Source organism: Palaemon carinicauda, chromosome 2 (assembly GCF_036898095.1).
Source record: "Palaemon carinicauda isolate YSFRI2023 chromosome 2, ASM3689809v2, whole genome shotgun sequence".
Classification (NCBI taxonomy): Eukaryota; Metazoa; Arthropoda; class Malacostraca; order Decapoda; family Palaemonidae; genus Palaemon; species Palaemon carinicauda.
In genome coordinates, this window is record NC_090726.1 from 140,661,118 (window position 1) to 140,684,738 (window position 23,621).

The window sequence follows — 23,621 nt, forward strand, 5'->3', positions numbered from 1 at the left end:
TTACATTGTATGCTTAAAATCTATTTCATTAACCCAGTATAGATTCACATACTGAATGGATAATTTATGTTACGTTTATCATTTATATGCTGTATTTTCTTTTCGTATAATTTTTCAATGTGTCATATTTATTGTTTTTATGGCCTATTGTACAGTTAAATTCTTATTTTGACAAGTTTTGTCATTTCATGAAGTCGTCTGTTATTTTTCGCAGCTTTCAAGAAGAGATACTTTTTATTTTCACTTGTTTGGAGGATTGGTAAATATGTTTGTGTTACCTCTAGCCCTGCTGATTACTCCTAATTTTCGTAACTCCCATATTACTGTATCTAAAGTTTTTTAATGTCTTCTGGCAAAATGTCTTAACAGATATGCTGAAGGTGATAATCTGTTTCCTAGTTTGCATTTTGGCTTTCGCAAAGGCTTTGGAGCATGTGATGCCATTCTTACAATTAACATCACTGTGCTTGATTGTGGTCAGGAAGTTCGTATGATTGACCGTGATTTTAGTGTTTCCATTGACCTTGCTATTCAAACTAAAAAAGTTGGCAGTAACTCTGTCTTTTCTTAGCATAATTTTTGGTTTATTAAGTAAAGGATTGCAAAGAGTTGTTGTTGACGGGCACCATAGTGAGTACGGAATATGATATCTGATGTCCCTCAGGGTAGTGTTCTTTGCCCATTAATTTTCATATTATATTCACGTGATATAAGGTTTGGTCTAGAAAAAGAAGCTTTTTGCATATGCAGATGATGCTACTCTCTTTGCCTCAATTCCATCTCCTGAATGCAGATCTGGGGTTGCTGAATCCCTTAATAGAGATCTAGCCAAAATTTGTGCATGGTGCAAATTATGGGGAATGAAGTTTAACCCTAACAAAACCCAAAGTATGATGGTAAGTAGGATGGAGATAGCGGCACCTTAACCTACAAGTGTCTGCATCAATAACTCCTTTAAAATTTTAGTTGTGGATCTTGATTGCACATTTGCTTTTTTTTAGAAACACTTTCGGTGTGTTTTTTCAATTTCACAAAAAAAAAAAAAAATTGATAAAGTCGTTAAGATCAATGTATTGTCAACAAATATTTTAATTCTATCATTTTATCTAGTTACGAGGATTGTTCTCCTGTCTGGTCTTCAGCTACTGACTCTCATGTTAATTTGTTAGACAAAAACGTGCTGTCTATTATATTATTATTCTTGAACTTGTTATTAATCACTGGCACTGGCGTTCAGTTAGTTCTATATGCAAGTTGCATGATGTTTTTCATAATTTAGATCATCCTTTGTATTTGGATTTTCCCTTACTGTACCATCCTGTACGTAGCACTAAGTTTGCAGTTATTTCTAACAGTGTTGCCTTCTCCATCATTAGACTAGAAATTTTATTCCCGATGTGACCAGATTGTAGAAGGATCCTCCTAAATAGGTAATTGAATCGGTGAAACTTCAGAAGTTCAAACTTCCAGAAATTGTTTTTATGTTGAACAGACTGACATAAGTCTCTCCTTTCTTCATAGTTTATTTATGACATATCTATTGTAACGTTGTTACTGATTTGGGTTATTTTATATTATTTATTCATTACTTGTGATTAAAGTTTGTCTATTTCCTTATCTCTTCTCCTCACAGTGCTGTTTTTCCTTATTGGAGCCCTAGGGCTTACAGCATACTGCTTTTCCAACTAGGGATATAACTTATCTAAAAATATTAATAATAATAATAATAATAATCTATCTATCTATATCCCAAGGCACTTCCCCCAATTTTTGGGGGGGTAGCTGACATCAAACAGATGTAAAAAAAAGGGGACCTTTCCTCTCTACGCTCCTCCCAGCCTGACGAGTGACTCAACCGAGTTCGGCTGGTACTGCTAGGTGCCACAGCCCACCCTCCCCTGTTATCCACCACAGATGAAGCTTCATAATGCTGAATCCCCTACTGCTGCTACCTCCGCGGTCATCCAAGGCAACTGGAGGCGGCAACAGGGCATACTGGAACTGGGTCACAATTGCTCGCCATTCCTTCCTATTTCTAGCACGCCTCTTGCCTCTCTCGCATCTATCCTCCTATCACCCAGGGCTTTCTTCACTCCATCCATCCACCCAAACCTTGACCTTCCTCTTGTACTTTTCCCATCAGCTCTTGCATTCATCACCTTCTTTAGCAGACAACCATTTTCTATTTTCTCAACATGGCCAAACCACCTCAACACATTTATATCCACTCTAGCTGCTAGATAATATCTTACAACCGCTCTCATTCTCACTACTTCGTTCCTAACCCGATTTACTTGAGATACACCAGCCATACTCCTCAGACACTCCATCTCAAACACATTCAATTTCTGTCTCTCCGTCACTTTCATTCCCCACAACTCCGATCCATACATCACAGTTGGTACAATCTCTTTACATTCATGCCTAATCCTCTATTTTTTACCACTCCCCTCACTGCCCCCAACACTTTGTATCCCTCATTCACTTTCTGACTTACATCTGCTTACACTCCACCATTTGTAGCAACAACAGACCCCAAGGACTTAAACTGATCTACTTCCTCAAGTAACTCTCCATTCAACATGATATTCAACCTCGCACCACCTTCCCTTCTCGTACATCTCATAACCTTACTCTTACCCATATTAACTCTCAACTTCCTTCTCTCACATACCCATCCAAGTTCTGTCACTAATCGGCCAAGCTTTTCTTCCGAGTCTGCAACCAGTACAGTATCAATCACAAACAACACAAACAACAAGTGATCTACTTCCCATTCATGGTCATTCTCGTCTATCAAGTTCAATTCTTGTCCAAGTACTCAAGCATTCACCTCTCTCGCCACTCCATCAACATACAAGTTAAACAACCATGACGACATCCCACATCTCTGTCTCAGCCCCACTCACTGGAAACCAATTGCTCACTTCATTTCCTATCCTAACACACATTTTACCACCTTTGTAGAAACTTTTCACTGCTTTCAACAACCTCCCACCAATTCCATATAACCTCATCACATTTCACTTCGCTTCCCTATGAACTCTTATCATATGCTTTCTCCAGATCTATAAACGCAACATACACCTCTTTACTTTTTGCTAAATATTTCTCGCTTATTTGCCTAACTGTAAAAATCTGATTCATACATCCCCTACCTCTTCTAAAGCCACCCTGTACTTCTAAGATTGTATTTTCTGTTTAATCCTTAATCCTATTAATCAGTACTCTACCATGCACTTTTCCAACCACACTCAGCAAACTAATACCCCTTGTATTACAACACTCATGCACATCTCCCTTACCCTTATTTAGTGGTACAATACATGCACAAACCCAACCTACTGGTACCATTGACAACATAAAACAAATATTAAACAGTCTCACCAACCATTCAAGTACAGTCACACCCCCTTCCTTTAACATCTCAGTTCTCACACCATCCATACCAGATGCTTTTCCTACTCTCGTTTCATCTAGTGCTCTCCTCACTTCCTCTCTTGTAATCTCTCCCTCATTCTCATCTTCCATCATTGGCACCTCAACACCTGCAACAGCAATTATATCTGCCTCCCTATTATCCTCAACATTCAATAAACGTTCAATATATTCCGCCCACCTTTTCCTTGCCTCCTTTCCTCTTAACAACCTCCCATTTCCATATTTCACTGTCTCTTTAATTCTCGAAGCAGCCTTCCTTACTCTCTTCGCTTCTTTCCAAAACTTCTTATTCTCTTCATATGAAGGACCCAATCCCTGACCTCACCTCAGGTCAGCCACCCTCTTTGCCTCAGTTATCTTGCACTTACTTCCACATTTTTATCTATATCTTCATACTTCTCTACACTATTACTGTGCAGCCATTCTTCAAATGCCCTCTTTTTCTCTTCCACTTTTACCTTCACTCCTTCATTCTACCATTCACTACCCTTTCTCATGCTGCCTCCAACAATCTTCTTGCCACACACATCACTTGCAATCCCAACAAAATTTTCTTTTACTAACTTCCACTCCTGTAAATTACCAGTTTCTCTCACTTTCACTCTGTCATATGCCATTTCCAACCTCTCTTGATATTCACTTTTTACCTCAAGTTTTATTAACTCTTCAACCCTCACTAGCTCCCTTTTACATCCCCCCACTCTATTCCCTCACTCTTTTGCTTCAATTAATTTTCCTTCCACCAAGAAATGATCAGACGTACCGTTAGCCATACCCCTAAATATGTGCACGTCTTTTTTCTTATAGTTATCAACACATAATCCATTAAAGCCCTTTCTACCACTCATCCATGTACCATTCTTAGCCCTTTTTTCAAAAGCTAGAACTTGAACCATCTCTTGCTCAACACACATATCTACCAGTCTCTCACCACTCATTTTCACCAGGTACACCAAACTTACCAATGATACCACCTACCTCTCCAGCGCCCACTCTAGCATTTAAATCACCCATGAAAACTATATAATTCCTTCTACCCAGTCGTTCTACACACCTAGTTAATTCATTCCAGAACTCAGTCCTCTCTTCATCACTTTTCTCACAACCTGGCCCATATGCACTAACAAAAGCCCAACATTCCCTACCCAACCTAACCTGTACCCACATTAACCTAGATAATATCTCCTTCCATTCTACTACTTTACCTGTCATCCACTCATTCAGCAATAAAGCCACACCCTCTCTTTCTCTTCCCCTTTCAATCCTAGACACTCTAGCAGTCACTTAACCTAACATCACTTCACCCTTCCCTTTTATCTGTGTCTTACACAAAGCCAATATATCCACACAAAGCCAATATATCCATTCTTCTATTCTTAAACATACTTCCAATTTCACATCTTTTACTCTCTATTGTACTACATCCACGCACATTCAGACACCTCAAAACTAGAGTGCGGGTAGCAGTCACTCTCCCCCCAGCTCCAACTCTTTGACGTCTCACTGGAGTATATAATACAGGAGAGGGGGTTCCCAGCCCCCTCATCCCGTCCCTTTTAGTCGCCTCTTACGACACGCAGGGATACGTTGGCGCTATTCTAATTGGTTGCGGGGGCATAATGATAATAATGATAATAATAATAATGATAATGATAATAATGTGCAATGACCTTAGATAAATATAATCAAATTTAGTTTTTATCAGCTAATTTTATCTGACGAACTTCTATTTACTTATTGTAAAATTTAATAGATTTTTAATAATTAATTTTTATTCAAACTTTCTTTTGACGAATGATGCACTTCATTTCTTTTTCTTTGGGCTTCTTCCATTCGGGGTTCGTCACAGCGGATCATATCTCCATCTAGTTACTGAATCCTCCTCTGTTCCGGGTATTTCCCTCTTATCTCTTCTTATTGAATCCATAAATCTCATCTTAGGCCTCCCCCTTCTCCTTCTACCTGGTGGCTTTTGGCGCTATATTTACCATCTTCCTCCAAACATACTCTTCCTCCCTTCTCTTCACGTGCCTGAACCACTTTAGTGTTGCTTCCTTGCTTTCTTTCCAAAGTGATTGACATGTGCAGTTACTCTAATTGATTCATTTCTGATCATATCCTTCCTCGTTGCCCCGAGTGAGAACCTCAACATTTTCATTTCTGCAACTTCCATCTCTGCTTCTTGTGTTTTGCTTAAAGTCAAGGTCCCCAAACCATACAGCATAGCTTTATAGACCTTCCCTTTCGGTCTTGTTATTCTTTATTGAACTGTCAACCTTTTAGTATCATACTTTCACTCATAATTGTATGTTCTATTATGTGTTCTTATGTTCTAATTGTTGATTTGATCCACCAGGTCTCATATCTTTCCGAATAATTTATCTTCTATCAGATATCAAAGAAATCCGGGGTATTCTTCATTAGATTCGTAAGCTTGGTTGACTTCCAAGGTCAGGTATTCAAGCCGTCAAAGATGACTGGATTTCACGGGTGGCGATCTTTCCCGGTGATGCTCATCGATAAATGACGCCGATGGCTGAACATTATTCAGATATATCCAGCAGGTGAGTGTTAGTTCCGTGCCTCGTTAATTTAGACTTTAATCATTTTATGACTTGTATTGTGTGGATGTTACAGTAGGGCGACTTTAGCGTACGCGATCTTCAGACATGTAACTTAGCTCTTTGACCCTAAGAAATAAAAGCCTAAAGGAGTCCCTCATAGCTCGTCTTTTAAGTTGCTTACTTTCTTTTGTGTTCCTGCTTAACATCTCGATTATTGTCGTGAGTTTGTATGTTCCTCTATTCTCATTTACGTACTTCAATTTTTCATTGTTAGGCGTTTGCTTCACTATTCGGAAATTACTGCTAAAATAAAAAGAGCATTGAAATTCTTTTCCACCGACACAGAGAGAGAGAGAGAGAGAGAGAGATTGGGGCTTTCCATTAAAACCTACTTTACTACAGAAAACTTAAGTTGTAAGTTTTTACGGGGTTTGGAAATAACAAGCTAATTTTAAACAGACCTTAGAAATGTTTATGATTCAATAAATAAGGGGGCAATATGGAGGGTGTTAAGGTTAAATAGTATAAGATTTGTAACAGATACGAGCAAATCAAAGTTATTTAGTTCGAGTTGGAATATATAAGCAGGATTGACTTTTTTATTTTGTGAATATTTGCCTGAGAGAAAGGTTTGAAGAGAATATATATATATATATATATATATATATATATATATATATATACATATATATATATATATATGTATATATATATATATATATATATATATACTGTATATATATACATATATATATATATATATATATATATATATATATATATATATATATATATATATATATGGGCTCAAGCCATGACGTCCTGATGGAAGGTTCCTTTAGTAGCTTCCCAAGGGTATATATGACTACAGTGATATTCCCAGAGAATCAAACCAAAGGTTTCACAGAATTCTAACTTCTGGCGCGAGTACCCTTAAGATTACTCTCAAGGGTATCGTATATAATCAGGGGACGTATTCTTGACACGCAACATGGCAATCTGCACCCCGAATAGCCTTTACGCCTCGAGGGGGATACGTGGCAGAATTAGAAGGGTAGCCACAATAGAGGTTACCCTGGTTCCCCTACTACAATCGTATCACAACTGCGCCAACTCCCTCTGGCGGTCATTCCTTGTAGCGTTGAGCATGGTGCTACAGATACAGTAGTTCAGGGAGGGAAACCGTGAAGATCTTTTCATAGAAAAGAAGGGTGGGTCCATCAGGACGTCATGGCCATCTCACCCAAAAATAGTCTTTTGGGCTCAAGCCATGACGTCCTGATGGAAGCAAACCAGAGAATTAATGTATCTGTGGATTTTCATCAGTGCCTTAACCTTGGGACAATATTTCTACGGCCAATAGGGCCAATTGAGACAAATGACGTTACCGTTATCCGTCATTATCACTAAACATAACAATTTTAGTGCTTCCTGCCCCCTGCAGGGAAGAGTCATTTTTAGACGTTAGAAAAGGGGCCTCAAGGTAGCATAATATTGTATGAACAAACATAAGTATACACTGAGAATACAAACCGTCTCAAGGCTTGTATATATTGCGGAACCAATATCAGTGTCCTCATCCGTTGTTTGTAAGCATACAATGATATGAGAAATACTTACATGAGTAAGTCAAGGAACTCTGGCATCTTAAACATGCAATTGTTGGGCGAATTAGGACGCAACTGCATTTTAATAGACATTTATTCCTAATAAATGACTACATGCTAAATGAATGTAGCATGATAAGGAAATTATACAAGAGACATACACAGAAATTGATGTTCCCTTTTTTGAAAGGGGAAAATTGATGAATGCCACTCTCAGACTGAAGAAAAGTTCTTTTAACAAGACTTTTCTTTATAATTTCTGTACATGAAATAGTCTAACAACACTGTGTACTACTGTATGTACACACGGCACTAGTGGTATCCGTATAATTTCACACCTGAGATTCTGAACAGATTTGGTGTTACCATGGCAACACTTATTCAAAGGGAGGTCAAATGAAAAATGCTGACCACTTCTCCTTTTAATTGATAGTCCCAATCAATTTACTGTTCATCGCAGAGCTAGACGACAGGGTCCAAAATAGCACCTGCCACCACCACATAATGCTTCAATCTATAGACTTGCTTAGCATAGTGTCTGTAAGACACACCGGACAACCTCCGATCAGTAAATGAGCGAAGAGGCTGAAGTCAACTCACTGAAAGGTTCAGTGATGAAGCAACTTTTCTCGGATCTTAATCTGCAGTAGTGCTGTCAGGATCCGCTCCGCGAATAAGGTAGGTGAGCTTCGCCCTCAGTTATAGGGATAGTTTGATCCAAAGTTTTCTCCTGTAAAGAGCTGTTTCTCCTGAAGTCTGAAGTTCTATGAAGATAGACCTTAGACACTCTAGCAGTCCTAGAGAGACATCTTCCTTCAGAGGGCAAATTCTCCAGGAACCCCACCTCTTAGTGGGTAGGTCATCCTTAGTGAGAAAGGTTGGATCAGGAAAGAGATGCAGTCCTCCCACTTAATGTGGCCTTCATCCCAGAAAGGGGCCACTATTTCATTAACTCTAGCCCCAGAGGCTATAGCGAACCAAAAAATAACCTTTTAGGTTAGATATTTGAGGGAACAATCCTCATTGTTCACAGGTGAGGCATAATGTAGGACCTTGTCCAAATACCATGAGATGGGCTTTAGTTGCGTTGCAGGCCTAAGCCTGCACATGTTTTCGGAATATTATTAAAGATTTCATTAGTCAGATCCATTTAACCGGCATATAGAAGAGGTCTAGTCGGGGTTGACTTGCACATGGATATTGGTCCATGGATCCAAAGATCCAATCAAGTGACCTCTCTCGCAAAGTCGGCCCTACCCTTGGGGCTTACTCAAGGGTTTATATGGGGACAAGGCCGAAGAACTAGGCTTCTCATAGTATCCAAGGATACACTGCCTCCTTTCTCAAAGGCCATCGTGCTGTTGACCGCCAGACCTTGAATATAGGGGTGGACAGAGAAGGACAGGTAGAAGATCATGAGATTGCTTTCGGTCCCTATTGCTTTACAAAGCAGCTTACTTTTCCCAAGAAGACTCGTATTGTCTTCTAGTTGACTAGACTTGTATTCTTCAAGGAATTCTATTTTGCCTTTGGAGATCCCAGTCTTTTTCCTAACCGCTAAGGGCAAGGAATTCATAAGATGAAGGGATTAGGTGTACTGTGATAAATCGAAGGCAGAAAACTTCTGAACCTCCTGGATAATCCTAGGTGCATAACTAGGACCAGCCTCAGCCTCAGTTCCTTCATTACAGGGAACGGGGTGTTCTTGGGCTACCTGGGAGCCAACAGATCCCCTCTTCCCTGGAAGGGTCTCAACATGTAGAGGGCCTTCCGGAGGAAATTTGATGGGCTGAACAGGAATTTCTAAGTCCATCACTTCTATTCTATAGACATGATGTCTGTTACCTCCACTAGGGGATCCTCGTATGGGGCTTTATATCGAGATAGTATCTTGATGACGCTCTTGATGAAGAGAACGATCTGCAGCTCGGGGACTTGCTCCCCTCTGGGAGGGAATGGGTCTGCGTCCGTGTACCATTCCAACTCTATTGGGTTGAACCCGAGAAGAGCATCCACTGTCACCTTGCGGATCATTTATAGACAAGCTGCTGATAGGCGCCATTCCCTTAAGGAAGAGATGGCTAACATTCCCTAATGAAATGAGATGTCCCTTATCCTCGACAGTTTCGACTCCTCATTATCGCTTCGATGCCCCAGATCAGCCTGAGGAGGTCTGATCTATGTGGAGAGAGTTTCTCCAACCATTACAGGGCTAAAATTGACTACAGGCCCGTGGCCTTTGGTCATTGTATGGTAAGCGAAGAGGGAATAACCATCATTGGTCTTATTAAATCTCTTCGAGCGTTTGATGCGTATCTTCTCCAGCCTCTTAACGCATCTTACAGCTGTGCACATAGCACTGGGTCTGTCATTATCGTGAACTGGAGAGAGTTCAAAACTCCTCCCTGTTAGCGTCATGGAATCCTGACTGATTACAATAGTCTCTTGACAGACCTTACGATCTCCTTTTACATCCCCAAGGGAAAGGAGCGTTAGGGTGACCGCAGGTTTCAATGATTTTATAAAAACATTGAAGCCCCTGAGCTGGAGAGAATCGAGACTTCTTGAAGTTATTTTGCATCCCCGATGTTCCGGGGCCGGACTATCTCCATGGATGCTCATAGACAGTCGTTTCGGGTGCTGCCCACCCCAGCCCATCGTCCAGGGCCATTGTTGCCTGAATTCTTTCTAGGCTCGGTTTCGCTTGACTGTGTCTGCTAATTCCGTGAAGATCCTAGGACTGAATCTAGTCCGACGAGAATCTTGTCTATGATATATGTTATTTTCTGTAACTTGGATCCTAGGTAGGAGTGGAGGGGGTGACTGAGTGGAAGTTGCCGATAGACATCTTTCAGGTCTGGCCAGACTGTCAACACCCCTTACTGAATAAGGTCCTTGTGTTCAGAAGGATTAACATTCTGAACTTGCTGTTGTATTGGAACTTGTTGAGTGGCGCCAAGTCCAGAATGACTCAGAGTTTTCCTGAGTCCTTCACGTGAACACTAAACAGCCTTCCTTGGAAATCGATGGACTCTACTTTCCTTACCGCTAGTATGCTCTAGAGCTCTAAGGTATACCCTTCCAGGGGATTTGGAATGTTGGAAGAGTTGAGGAAAGGATGGTGGAGGTATGTCCATTTCCATTCTAGTCTCATCTTGGTTAGGCCTTGGACCCAAGGATCGAAGGTCCAGCGATCCAGGAGGAACTTCCTTCCTACCAGAAGCGTCTGTTTGCTTCGCATGATCAGAAGGTGTACATATCTGGCCGTCTGTGGAACAACGGTCATTGTAACTGTGGGATGCTGTTAACATCCCAAGGAGAACTAAAAAACCTTCCCGTCCTCCTTTTAGGTCATACCTGACCGTTTGTCTAAATCAGCTTCTCAGTGTTTCACTGTAATAGAAGATTCCTTTCTATAGTATAAAGCTTAGGATAAGTACGCTGGAAAAGAATAGGAGACACACATATGTGGGAATCCTTCCAGCCAACTGCTGCGGCCCTCCTAATTATTGATTCTAGGGCATCCCCTTTTAAAAGGAGCCTGATGGAAGATTCTAGCCCATAAGGATAGAGTAGCGTAAGCAGCGCCTACATCCAGGGAATTAATAATGAGAATCAAAGAGGCTGATGAAGAGTCAGCGTAAGGAAAAAAAGGGGGGGAGTGTATTCCCCAAATCAGGTAGGTCTCAGCAAGAGATTGTGCTCAGAAGCACAGCGTACTGGAAAACTATTCTATTGTATGGTTATGTACCAAAGATTTCTGTCTGTGATATGGGGTATTGTATACACGTATACAACTGGCATATTACCGTCAAGGCTAGTACTTGGGGGTAAGTTAACTGGCACAGTACTTCAGTACCGATATGGCTAGCAGTTCTCCGGCATGTCAGTGACATGTCGGCTGTCAGCCGGTCGCTGACAGAAGTCGCACCATCCTAGCCAGTATTCAATGTTACTGGGTAGTGGTGAAAACTATACGCATAGTCAGCAACCCTCTGAACCATTGGCGACCTCTTGGGCTGTCGGCAGTCCGCCGGTTATCGGCGGGCTGCCGATTGAAGGCATACCAACTCAGCTATTGACTGGGTGGTGACCAAGGGTACACACTGCCGGCTCTCGGCGGCGGAGTCAGATGTGACAGTGAATCAATGACTGCCGTCGTTATCACTACAAGGTGTGGCCTGATTGTAATGTCTCTGCCTGGTGTTTGCCAGTCGCGGGTACGAGTATTGCTCTGATTCATTAGTGCCGTTAGTATCTGCAACCTTACCATCCTTGTGAGGTAAGGTTAGGGGGTTTGAGGGAGTTTGAAGACCTAAAAACCTTTAAAAGAGACACTAAATTGCCAGTTATCGCAATGAACAAGTGAAATCTGCGGTCCAATTTCCGTAGAGTTTTCGAACTTTTGCGAGTTCGCAACTGAACCGCATTTTTGTGATAACTTCTGAAACCAAACCAACCGTAGTTCGACAGCTTGAGACTGCCATCGTGTATGCACTGGCAGCAAGGGGGGGGGGGGGGTACCCCCATCCTCACCTCCTCTCCTCGAACTGGAGTGGAGAAAGGAGGGATAGGGGACAGGATGTCCTTTAGGAAGCTGTAAAATAGGTAGGTATGGTTTCGGAGAGATTTTAGAAATCTCACACCCAAATGTGTAAATGTTAAGAGCTGTATACCAGATTCTATTAACTTGGGTTTTTCGAGACCTTCGACATTAAGGTCTGGCCTACTTACAGGTCAGAGGGTCTCAGATGGGGTTGGGGATTTGGAAATAATATTGCTGGGGGGCATGAACCTGCATGTATTATGTCCGTGAAAATACTCACTCTTATAACTGCAAAAGACTGCGATGCATCATCTGGTGTCCCTCCTGTAAGGAAAGGAGAACAGAAATGAGTATTCAATTGATTATCACACTGATAAACAATTTGCAAAAATCATCTTTTGACAAAAATAGCTTAGGACAGAAAGCTATAAAGAGATAGCGGGAGACACATACCCGTGTATCCCCTGCGAGCCAATGCTGTTACCTCCCCTCAGTATTAAGATAAGGAAATTCCTCCAACTGGGGAATTCCCGGTAAAAAGGGGGGGGGGGGTCGAACACTTAGGTGTAAGGAAGTGTACAAAGCACTGTCCCCCCTTATCCTTAACATTGTGAGGTAAGGAGGACTGATTTCACAATCAGAGTATCGAGGGAATGCCGTTCTTTCGATATAGGAGCGGTACCAGCTGAAGCTCACACAAGGGTACCCAAGATATGTTGATTAGAAAAGATAAAAGACATATATTTGTGTATCCCAACCAATCTATTTGCTGTGACCTCCCTTACAATATTAAATCAGTGAGTTTCCTGATCAGGGAAACTCAGGGATAAGGGCTCCCCCCTTTAAGGGGTAGAGGTGTCACACCACCAGCCCTTTACAAAATTTAATATTGTAGGGTAAATGCAAACTGATTTCAAATCAGAATATAGACGAAATATTATTCTATCAATATAGAATTGGGTTCAGCAAATACATGGGCAGGGATACCCAAGATATATTGGAAATAACTACTAGTATAATATATACGTTAGTTTTCCATCTGCCGTATATTCAATACTGCAAATATACTGACTACCTGTATAATCATATACTGTAGTTCAACCGGCATGTTGCCGGATTAGCTAGCTCTTGCCGGAGCATCTAGTATGCTAGATAAGAGAGAGAGAGAAAGCATGGAGTGAAGGCTATCTATTACTGTGTATGTATACAGTAATAAAGGATGTAAAAGTCTAATTTTACTGCCTTTCTACTAGAATAATATATACGTTAGTTTTCCATCTGCCGTATATACTATACTGCAAATATACTGACTACCTGTATAGACATACACTGTAGTTCAGCCGGCAAGTTGCTGGATTATCTAGCTCTTGCCGGAGCATCTAGCATGCTAGTTAAGAGAGAGAGAGAGAAAGCATGGAGTGAAGGCTATCTATTACTGTGTATGTATACAGTAATAAAGGATGTAAAAGTCTAATTTTACTGCCTTTCCCCGAAAAGAAGGTTCAAATGGAAGGGGAGAATGTAACATTCAGGCTTCCATCTAGCCACAGTGCTATTGCCGGCTTACCACTGTAGGCCAGCCTCCGGCAGCACTAGTACAGTCGGCATGCTACCGACTGAGTCAGTACCTATCTGTGCCGGTCTACTGCCGGCCAGAGCAACACGCCGACAACAGAAGTTGTGGCCAGCAGTTCAAGGGAGAACTGGAGAACCTTGGTGACAAAAGGGACCTCCCATCCACAGCCGGCATTGCCGCCGGAAGCTGTCAGTCGCCGACAGCCATCAGCTGAGGAGAGGGGGTCTGGCCGGCTCCGGCAACCGACCGGCAATGGTAAGGTTGCAGGACGCCGGCTCAGGAAAGACAATGGCTTGGCCATCGTAAAAGAACAGGGGGGGGGGAAGGGTCCTATATGAGGTATGGGAGGGGCCGGCAATATTGTCGGACCTACACACCTTGAAGAAACTCTGTTTCAGTACCGGCACAACCCCAAGCGGCACGAGAATCTTCTATTCTCCAGCTTAGGAGGTGCTAATACAGTTAAGGGGACGGCAGTCCATGCCATTCCTCTCAACAAGGGAGAAACAGAGTTCCAATGCCGGCGCCATCCTAGGCCACAAGAGTATACTACTCTACAGCCTAGGGTCTGCGAGCATAGGACTAGTCTACTAGACCACAGGGAGAAGGTGGCAGCATCATGCAACCACTTCAGGTGTAATCTAGGGAATGCAATCACCCCGCAGACCGACTCCCGACAAAAGACTAAATACTCTGAGGTTCTGATCGAATCCCAAAACTTGCCGTCTGCTGTTAAGGGATGAGACAGAAAAACTCTAGGCTAGTCATGCCTGAATTCGAAATTCAAGGCCGACGCAGAGAGTTGTAGCCTAAGGCTACTCTCAGAGGGAAGAGAGATTACCCATAAATCTCTATTCGAGACTAGTAACGGCTAATAACCGATACACGAGGGTAACCGGGGAAATGTCGAAAGTATATGTTGTCTAGGTTGGGATACCTAGACAAGGCGAGATCTCGGTTACCTAAAATCACCAAAACTCTGACATATACAATCGACACAGGAAAAGGGAAAATTATGCATATAAATATCTTTACAATATAAAATGCCTAAATAGCTTTCATAATAACAATTAATGCTATTAAAACCGGAAATGTCGTTCTGCTAACTAAATAACACATGCCCAATGAACAACTGCGCCTATGGCGACACCGGTGACCGGCGTAGATCCAAACACAATAAATACACTAATTTCATTGTGAGGCTGGAACTAAAATACTTATTGTAAAGAATAAATACTCAACTTTCTGGATGGAGAAAGAAGCCGTAGAAAGCATAAAGATTCCCTTGAAATCGATTGAAAATGTCAGATCAACAGGGAACACCACCATAGCGAGTCGCTACAATTAAAGGAATGACCGCCAGAGGGAGTTGGCGTGGTTGTGATACGATTGTATATATATAATTCTGAAGTGTTATACGATATGAGGAGAGGAAGGCTAGAAAGATGAATTGGAAAGGAGGAGTCCTAGTATTCAGGATGGGCGAGAATGTGAATAAGGCAGGGGTGAATGACGCAGCGTTGGTATGGGGCTTGGCGTGATTCTGATCAGTCCTCTTTATACTGTAGACATACAAAATAATTATTATTGGGAAATATATACTGCTCAGAGAGGTTCCTTCACAATTCACCTTTCATGACGATGCGACAGAGTCTTCTCCTGTTAGAGGAAGTGGCAGTATATATATATATATATATATATATATATATATATATATATATATATATATATAGATATATAGATATGTATATGTATATGTATATGTATAAGTATGTATGTAAACTTATATACAGTAAATACAGGCTATCTATATGTGTATATATACAATATATATACATTATATATATATTTATATATATATATATATATTTATATATATATACATATATATATATGTATATATATATATATATATGTATATATAAACTGAATATATCTTTTACATACATACTTAGGTATATGTGTGGAGAGCATATATATATATATATATATATATATATATATATATATATATATATATATGTATGTATGTATGTATGTATGTATATATTTTGTATATATATTTATTTATTATTATTATACAGTATATTGTGTATGTGTGACCATAAGTGATTGTTTTTTTTTTCTTTTCATTACATTAGAACATCCATTTCTGCAGTAAATAACCTGCACTATCATCTCCTTTGATATCTCCAGTAAGAGTGCATGTTCTCTTGAAATTACAAATGACGGTTATCAGAACAAACTTTCTCGTAACTCCTTCGGCGGTAGAATGAATAGAAGTTATGTGTTACAATCACAACGCTGTCAGGAAATCTATAGATTTTTTAATACACTGAAATCGTTCATTCTTAATTCTTTCTGTTTTTTTGGTTTCTTGTTTATGGTTCGAATGTCTTACTAATGGAAACTGTCTGTGGACCTGATTTGAGGTTAAGCACATATATTCAAAATCTTTGATCGAATAAATAAAGTATTCATATGAAGCAGAGGATAGGAGAAACAATATAATAAGATAAAAATGGAATGAGAAGATAAGAATCAAAGATAAGAAATAACATTTAGATAAAACCCATGTAATATTAATTTTATTACCAAGAAATATCCAGCTTACATAAAAATTGCAAAATTCCATATGGGAAATAGATTTAGAAGAGCAGAAGAAAATAACAGATAATAAACACACTGAATAAATAAATAAAGAAATTAGAATCGTAGGAGAAAAGGAACTATAAAGCCGTACGCAATACGGAGCATCATCGTTATCCTTGGATTTATGCTTTGACAGTATCTCTTATAAAAGGCCATTCAGAATAAAGAAAAAAAAAAGAATAAAATCTTATTTACGATTCTTATAGAAGAGTATAAGAGCATATTGGAAGTGCAGTCCATAAGAATTATATTGAAAAGATAGAGAGGGAAAAAAGCCGTTGATTTAGAGGCTCTTGATCTTACATATTTCTTCCTTATTCATGAGAATGGCCTTCATAGGATAAGCTCCTTCTTCCCCCCCCCCCCCTCCTCAATCTTCGTCGCAAACGCTTGTGTAATCCCATAAGAAAGAAGAGAATTATTTGGTTCGGTTTGAATACTGTAATCAATCAATTTTTATAGATATCATTGTCCTTGAGTGCGTCTATCTCGAAATAGTATTGGATATGCTTGTAAAGTGCAGAGTGGCATAGCCTTCATAAGAAAATATCACCATATTATTTATCGATGTTATTTCTTGGTGTTTATTTCTAGAATAAAAAAAAAATAAAAACGTAGGTGGGAGTAATGATACTCATTTCTCATGGATCCATCATTATATGGATATCTAAGAACACCTAAAAAAAACCTACCAATTTGCTCATCTATTTATTCATCCTATTGTTATCATTTTGCCATTCTCCGTTTTAACATTGATGCCTTTATTATTTCCTGGAATCCCCGCTCGTCTCTTCATGAGGTACTACATCATTTATTTATTTTGTCGATATAAATGTTTTGTCGATATAAATGTTATTGCTTTTAGTTTGATCATATTCTGGATTTTCTATTGCTTCGCTTGATTGACTGTACGTTATCTATTCAGTATGCCTGTATAAATTTTACTTATATTATTGATATCATTCTCATTCACATTATTCCTTTTATCCTTATTCATTTAATTACATCCTGAAACCCTATTGCGTCACGCGATGTGATACCTTTTGGAGACAATAAATATGTAAGGTAATTAGCCTTCATTATTCAACATTAATGGCCCGTAGTTCTATAAAACACTGCATTAATTAACAACCCATCAATGACAGGATTTCGCTAATTAGCAAGACTGATGGGTAATGTCGGCTTACGACATTCAAGAATGCAACAGGTGCTTCCGTCCGTTTGGGTTAGGCCATGTATGATTTTCAATATCAGCCATGGATTTTTTGGCCCGCATCGAAGGTTTAAAATGTATTGTGTAGAGTTGATGTTTAGGTTCGTCTGAAGCGATAAATATTTCCTTTTATTTATGCAATTTCATGTTTATGATTTGGCTATGTTTTAGAGATCAACAACAATATTTCCGTCGAATAATCCATCCATATTATGAAAAAATGCAATGAAAGTTATATTGTAATTAAAGACAAATTTGCATAATTAAAGTGTACATGAAGATTGAAATAACAGTGTCCTTTGTTGTTCAGCGAATTGTAGTTCAAGTAAATTATGTTGAACTATCTTTATTGTTTAAACAACAAGAATTTTCATCTTGCAAGCAACAGGCGAGTTTCTCTGGCGTATGTTATATCCCGTGTGCTTATAATGAGAGAGATTTTTTATTGCAAGTAACAGATGAAAAAGACTGCCGTAGTCGAAAATATTTCTGATATTTTTTATTCTGAAATATTTTTGATTTTTTTATGCTAACGATGCTATTTTCTTTTAGAATAGCTAAAAAATATTTAATTCTTGATCTTCCTCGAAGTAAAATGTTCATATGTAAAAATGAAAACAAGGAAAGCAATGATTAAATGTAAATGGAGATTGCATGCAAGTGAATTAGAAAAAAAAAAGAAAATTGTAAAAGCAGAGAAAAAATCAAGAAGTAAGAAGAGGAACGAAGTGTGATGTACCGCACGTATTTCATACACACTCATACACTGTAATGCCATTGCCTTTTTTTTTTAATCTCTCGCTCTCTTCTGCATTGATAATTGAAAAACCTGTTGAAGGTTGCCATTCATGTTTCACGTTGTTTGATTTTTTTTGCCATTGTTGCCCCCAACTGTTCGTATATAACCTCTTTATCTTGTTGAATAAACTTGCATTCAACTCTCCTCTCTGTTAGTACCTAACAGACACCTCGCACAATTGGTGACTGCCGGAGGACCAGGTCCCAACCAGCTTTTGGCCCACCGCTGTTCTCTACGCCTCTTACGATTCCGCCCACCAACCCTACCTCTTCAACCCATGCTGCATTGATGAAACTGTTACCCTACGCCAGTAGAGAAGTGTTCACTTGGTTCCAGGCCCAATAGAGTATGACACCCTCAAAGCATACCTGCTGGAGCAGTACCTACCATCTCCAGCCACCCGTAGAATATAGCCAAGCTCTATCAACTCTCTCAACAGTTGTTGGGGGATCAAAAGGCTTTGCTCGCCCTCATGGAAATGACCATTATTGCCCAGCTGCAACCTGCCACAGGTGGCTCTCCCCGGAAAGTGAACCTACTTTGTGCTCCTTGGGTATGATGCCTACCCATATCTGTATGCACCGCTATCCCCAATGTCAATACCTTGCCCGTGAAGTACCTGATGACAAAAGTTAAAGCCCTTATGGACGTAACTAAAAACCTTCAAGACCTCCATCAACGACTCCACTCCTGACGAAGGGGACAACTATTCAACTATTAAGCTGACGTGAATGCGGTATGCCACAGACACCTGCCTTGTAACCTGCCAGAGCAGATACAAAACTGTCCACCAGGGCATGTAGTACAGTACGGTTCGATTTGTTTTTTCGTAATTTGTACCACGCATTTTTACTGTACAGTAATTTCGTACAGCACCTAAAAATTCATACCATACCGTACTAATACGATATTTTATCATACCGTAATTTTGTACTGTTTCCGTACCTACTTTTTTTTTACATTGCAGTTCATATAGACATAACATGGCACTTTTACTACTACTACTACTACTACTACTACTACTACTACTAGAAGATTGGTGTTATGTAATACATTAATGATATAATACAATTTTATTTTGCTAAGGTTACAAAAGGAAAATATTCAGTTATACAGTATTAGGCATTCATACAGTTTTGTGTGTTGCAGCGTAATAGCATTACAGCGTCAACAATATCCTCTTTTAGACCTAGTCTTAAGTCATTAAGAATATAGCGCAACTGCTACTTGAGCAAGATTTTATAGTGCACTTTCTTGTTGATAATGCCACCACTGGAAAATACACTCATTTTTACTGATACGTGAAGCTTTGGCGAACATTTTGATATGCTCAACCACTTCACTCTCTTAGCTTGCGGTATCAGTTGCTCTGCTTACATCACTGACTCGGAGTAATTGCTCTACAATATCTACTGACCCAAGTGCTGAGTCACCTTCATCATCACTATCGCCGCTCGTGAATGAATCGTCTTTTGCCAGCATTGAGACTGACGACATAGCACTAGTAGAAGAAATAGTTTTATTTTTTTTTCTAGTCCAAGAAGATGTATTTGACTAAGTTCCTTCTGTTCTTCGGTGAGGAGAACATTATATCTTCTGTCAAGATACACAGCAGATAGGAAAGAAGGGTTCCTAAGCAGAGAATCTTGTCGTTTTTCCATGGCTTAAAGGAGAAGTGGTGCTGAGACTACAGTGCTTCTTTCCAAAACAACTTTGCACTTAACCCACTGAGCAACGAATTCTCCAGCTGTGAGATTTTTCTCACCTGAGCGATAAGCCGATAAGTAGGTGGGGTCCCTGCCCAGCCTTGCTGTGACGGCTGACGTGGCAAACCCCACTGGGATATGCTTTAATTAATACCCTAGTGAGAAGATTTCTGCTAATCCTTTATGGTCACACACCTGGTTGACTTGGGCAGTGAGTCACCGCCCAAGTCAACCAGGTGTGTGACCTTTGGCAGTTGGGCGGCGGGGGCTTGCCCGGCTTGGCTGTTTGCGACACCTATCTGAATTTGGTACGGAAATGGTACGATTAAGTACGAAAAAAAAATTGTACTTTCGTACCGTACCGAACTCAAAGGAAAATATCGTACCGTAATATCGAACTGTACTTACATCTCCCAAAAAACCGTACCGTACCGTAATATCGTACCGAACCGTACCTTACTACATGCCCTGCTGCCCACCAGCCACATATGCCACCCCTTGCTCACGCCCCAATCAATAACCTTGGCAGCCACTTACTGACTCTCATCCGCCTCAGGTCTGCTTTTACCACTCCAGATTCGGGGCTGCTTCAAAGAAATGAGTGGATGGTTATCAGTGACCAAAAATCTTGTAAGTAGGCCAATGCTTGTGGTGGTGGCCTCCCCTGTCACCAACCTTTTCTTTTTACATGATGCAGATACGGCTTTGCGGTTCTTGGTAGACACTGGTTCTTGCTGTTTCCTTCTACCAAAGTCACTCTTCAGCGCATGACGTAGTCATTCTAAACCTGCTGACGTCCACCTGGTAGCTACGAATGGTTCTGAGATTGCCAACCATGGGTACGAGACACTCACACCATCGTTTGGGTGCACCAAATACCATTAGAAATTCTTTGTTGCCAACGTAACATTCCCATTACTTGTTACAGATTTCCTCACCCATTTCCACCTCCTGATCATTATGGCTCCTTCAACCTTATGCACTCAACATCAGCGCACCCACGGAGGCCTACACCCACCTACACCATGTCATACCCGGAAGTCTTCCGTCCAGAACTTCACCAGATGCGCAAGGTTCCTGCCAAGCAAGGTATTTATCACCATAACAAGACAACAAGGCTCCCAGTTTTTCCCAGATGTAGGCTTCTGGCCGTGGATTATTTGGCAGCCGCTAAACAAACATTCGCTGAAATGGAAGAAATGGGCCATTGCCAAATGACCTCAAGCCCATGGTCGTCACCCTTACACATCGCCCTTGTGTGGATTATATTTCCTCGCCCATTTCCACCTGATCAATGTGGCCCCTTTAACCTTGTGCACTCAACATCAGTGCACCCACGTATGCCTACACCCACCTCCTCACGTCATACCCAGACGTCTTCCGTGTAGAACTTTGCCAGATGGGCAAGGTTCCTGCCAAGCACTGTATTTATCACCATAACAAGACAACAAGGCCCCCAGTGATTCCTAGATTCAGGCTTCTGGCCATGGATCATTTGGTAGCTGCTAAACAAACATTCGCTGAAATAGGCCGTTGCCAAATTGCCTAAAGCTCATGGCCATCACCCTTACACATTGCCCTTGTGTGGATTATAGGCATCTGAACATGCAGACAGAACCAGATCACTACCCCCTCCCCAACATCACCAATGTGACCTTCTACTTGCACAAAGCAAAGGTGTTCTCCACTCTCGATTTCTATAAGGAATATTTTCAGGTGCACATGAAGCCAGAAGAGATCCCCAAGACCGTCATTACCACCCCTTACAGTACATACACATTCAATTACTCCTATTTTGGCCTCTGTAATGCTTGGGCCACTTTTCAGCACCTCATGGATGGCATCTTAGGGGACCTCCCTTTCGGAGTGTGTTACGTGGCTAACATACTTTATGTTCTCTTCGTCCCAAGAGAAACACTTTTGTCACCTACTCATCGTTCTCGACTGTCTTCAACAGAACGGCTTTATATTCTGGTACGACAAGTGTACCTTTGGTGCGAATGAAGTATCGTTCCTAGTGCACAGCATCACTACTGAAGGCGACTACTCCCTCCCAGAGAAGATATTAGCTGTTCAGAACTTCCCTGTGCCCTCGATCGTCAAAGCACTGTAAGAATTCTTGGGCATGATAAGCTATTAATACTAATTCCTGTCAGCTATCCCTGCCACTCTTGCTACCTTCTATGCCTCCCTCAGACGCAAGCCAAAAGACTTCAGGAAGTAGCGTTCTATTATACAAAGAAGGCCATATCAACTGCTGCTGCTCTTACTTTTCCTTTGCCACATGCCCCTCTCCTATGTCTCCAGCGGCGTCACTATTGGTGCTGTACTCGAGCAGGGTGTCAACGGCTTGCCCCGCCCATTGGCCTTCTTCAGTAGAAAACTGTCTATAGTAGAATCTGGCTACTCTACCTTCGACCGAGAATTACTGGGGGTGCATTTGGCTGTCCGTCACTTTTGCCACTTCTTAGAAGGAACGCCCCTCTTCATTCGCACAAACCATTTGCCTCTAGTGCATGCTTTCACCTGGTCCACCCATCATCACTGACATCTATCTCCCATGGGTGAATTTAACTGGAGCCGTCAAGACATCCCTGCAAAAATTAATCCTGTTGCTGATGCCCTGTCAAGAAACACATTACCCACCATTCACCTGGGATTGGATCTACCAAGCCATGTAGCGTTCTTACTGAACATTGGGGGCAAAAAAGACTGGTTCTCCGTTGATTGCATAAAACCTGCATATCTCCTGCAAGATGACCTGCCTACAGTTTTCTCTCTTGGTCTGGGCACCCTACTTCACATGTTTGGTTTTTTTAGAGTGTGGGAAAGCCATGTACTGCATGTGTTTCATCCACGCTTATAATGCTATATCTTTTTTTTAGCTCTCGTTGTCTCCCGCACTGATAATAGAAAACCTTTTTAGCTTGCTATTGCATGTTTCACATTGTTTGAATTTTTGTGGCACTGTTGCCCTCACCTGTTTGTATATATGCTCATCATGTTGTTGAATATGCTTACTTACATTCAGCTCGCCTCTCTTTCTCTGTTAGTACTTAACAGCCATTGAATTTATGCTTGCTTCAGCATCGATAAGTTCTCGGTACCGGAAGTGCCAAGTACATCTAGCTAATGGGATTTTCCCCCTTTCGAAAATTTAAGGTTTCGTGACATTGATAGACAAACAGTGCTAGTAGAAGTAGATTTATATTTTCTTGATTTTATCAATACATAAGATCAAATAAACAGTTTTTAGTTCATGAATATGATTATCTAACACTTATGAAAAAAGACATGAAATTAAGGTAAAGAAATATAGCAGCATTGGTAAATGACCTTGAATATGTGGTATTTGGTAAACTATTTCCCAAAATCATCATTCATGGTATGGAAGCGGAATTAGATATGCTTGTGTGAATGGATATAGAATGAGACAAACGAGGCTAGAGTGAGTCGTTAAAATCGATGCATGGAGCTGTTTATGTCAGTCCCTATCCGGGAAAACCCTTTATATTTA

General features: G+C 40.6%; 1 long non-coding RNA gene across 2 annotated transcripts in view; it reads left to right on the top strand.

Annotated features, from left to right (window-relative positions):
* LOC137622197 (uncharacterized) overlaps positions 1-23,621 on the top strand; it is a 229,672-nt gene that overhangs the window by 173,861 nt on the left and 32,190 nt on the right. For both annotated transcript variants that reach the window (XR_011040382.1, XR_011040383.1), the window contains exon 2: positions 5,834-6,005. This is a non-coding gene — a long non-coding RNA (uncharacterized lncRNA). The remainder of the gene's footprint in view (positions 1-5,833; positions 6,006-23,621) is intronic.